The sequence below is a fragment of the Chiloscyllium plagiosum genome, chromosome 22 (assembly GCF_004010195.1).
Source record: "Chiloscyllium plagiosum isolate BGI_BamShark_2017 chromosome 22, ASM401019v2, whole genome shotgun sequence".
NCBI classification, from domain to species: Eukaryota; Metazoa; Chordata; class Chondrichthyes; order Orectolobiformes; family Hemiscylliidae; genus Chiloscyllium; species Chiloscyllium plagiosum.
In genome coordinates this window covers 15,926,139-15,928,887 of record NC_057731.1, presented here as the reverse complement: position 1 = coordinate 15,928,887, position 2,749 = coordinate 15,926,139, and positions in this window count along the sequence as shown.

Genomic DNA, 2,749 nt, shown 5'->3' with positions numbered 1-2,749 from the left:
GATGACACCTTTGTAATCATTAAAAACACAGAAATAGAGAACACACACCGGATCATCAACACCACACTCACAGGAATCCGATTCACTAGAGAGGAAGAAAAGGACAACCAACTCCCATTCCTAGACATGATGATACAGAGAACACCGAACGGAGAATTCGCCACAAAGGTATACAGGAAAGCCACACACACAGACCAAGTTGCATCAAGACCCTGTTCAAAAGGGCCACAACACACTACAGCACACCAGAACTGCAAAAAGAGGAAGAAGTACACCTATACAATGTATTTGCCAAAAACGGATAGCCCGCAATTTCATCAACAGATGCCTAAGGAAAAGACAACGGAATGAGGACATACCACAACCCAAAGGACTAGCCACACCACCATACATCAAGAACATTTCTAAACTGACAGCCAGACTACTGCGACCACTAGGACTCATAACAGCACACAAACCAACAGCCACTCTCAGACAACAACTCACCAGGACGAAGGACCCGATACCCAGCATGAGCAAAATCAATGTAGTGTGCAAAATCCCATGCAAGGACTGCACAAAACACTACATAGGATAAACAGAAAGACAGCTAACGATCCGCATCCATGAACACCAACTAGCCACGAAACGACACGACCAGCTATCCTTAGTAGCCACACACGCGGGTGACAAGCAACATGAGTTTAACTGGGACAACACTACTATTATAGGACAAGCCAAACAGAGAACAGCCAGGGAATTCCTAGAGGCATGGTATTCATTCACAGATTCTATCAACAAACACATCGACCTGGGCCCAATATACCACTGCAGCAGACATCTGGAACTGACAACTGGAAGCGGCAGAGACAAACCACTATAAATGCCGGAGGAAACATCACAGAAGCGCTTCACAGGAGGCTCCCAAGCACTGAGGATGTCACCTAGACAGGGGACGAAACGTCTGCAACACAAATTCCCAGCTCGGCGAACAGAACCACAATAATCAAAGACTCCCCGCAGCCTGGTTATATTCTCTTCCATGCCCTTCTGTTGGGCAGAAGACATAAACATTTGTACACTTGAATGAACAGATTTGAGAATAGCTTCTTACCCGCTGTTATCAGACTTTAAAATGGACCTGGTAAAAACAATAGGTAAAAATACTCCCTGGTAAAAACAATGAACAATGACTGCAGATGCTGGAAACCAGATTCTGGATTAGTGGTGCTGGAAGAGCACAGCAGTTCAGGATGCTGCCTGAACCACTGTGCTCTTCCAGCACCACTAATCCAGAATTTAAAATGGACCTCTTCAATGTTAATGTTAATCTCTCTCTGCACCTTCTCAGCAGCTGTAACACTGTATCCTGCACTCCTTTCTGTTTCCCTGATGTATTTGTTTGGTAAAGTCTGCCTGTAAAGGACGTAACACAACACTTTTCAGTGTACCTTGGTACACATGACAGTAATAAATCAAATCAAATCAAATCATGTCTTTGTATACCAGTCCAGTTTCTTTCTAGGAGGAGAAAGTGAGGTCTGCAGATGCTGGAGATCAGAGCTGGAAATGTGTTGCTAGAAAAGCGCAGCAGGTCAGGCAGCATCCAGGGAACAGGAGAATCGACGTTTCGGGCATAAGCCCTTCTTCAGGAATGGGGACGCAGAGGAGATGACCTGGGGGGTGCAGTGAGAGAGGGACTCACTGAAATCTTTGTAGAGGGAGGAAGAGAGCTTCTTCAAGGAAGGCAGTTTCTTTCTAGCCTTTACATGCAAGATCCATTAAAATGTGGTTAGGGGAGAATATATGGCTCAATGAAGGCAAATCTGTCCAGAATGCATTGAAAACTCCATAGTGTGGAGAGAATATGGACAAAAAATCCCACATCTGTTGGAGTGACTAGCTGTGAGTCAAACATGACATTGGCAGATATCTTAATAGTGAGTCATTTGTCCTCCCCCATGTGAAAACCAAAATGTGTCAGGAACTGGGCAGTCTGTGGGTCAAGCAGCTGCGCTCCTTGTTCTATTTTGTAGTGATAACAATGGGTGCATGATTTAATGACAGCTTTAAGTGGTTGCTAGCTTTCATCTGGTTGATGATTTGTTACTAATTGAATCTGAAGAAAGCTTCTGGCCACAGAGAGAGATAAGAAAATCAGAGAGGTACTTTGTATTTTAAACATAAAGTGCAGAAAATAAGTTTAAACATCTAACAAAAGAAAATGGCAATTGGAAGAGTTTTAATATCAAGAGGAACCATGTTTTGGTTGCTGTCTGCAATGGCTGAATTTTAACATTGGAAAGAACCCAAGTCCTTGTGCAGTGATAATTTATGGACATAACAATTTTCCAAAAAACAGAAAGCACTGTTGAAACATCTCGAATTATAGGACAAGAATGCAGTGAGGATTTATGTTATTACCCAGGTCTCTACCTTGTTTCAGCCTCTGAGGATCCTCAGGCTACATCATCAATTTGCTACTCATGATGTCAGGCAGAGAGTGGATGGCAGTAATGTCTACTTCAACTGGTTGCCCAAAGTTTCCTTGATTTTGAGGCAAAAGGCATCTTCCTCCCTGACATGAATCTTAGAATTATCTCACAGTCTCTTTTCATCATGGATGAAGGTAAATGGATAAGGATAAGGCATGGATAAGGTAAATAGACCGTGTCTTGTCCCTGGGTTGGGGAGGCCAGGACTAGAGCAAGATGTTGTGAAACTTGAAAGAGTTCAGAAAAGATTTACAAGGATGTTGCCAGGGTTGGAG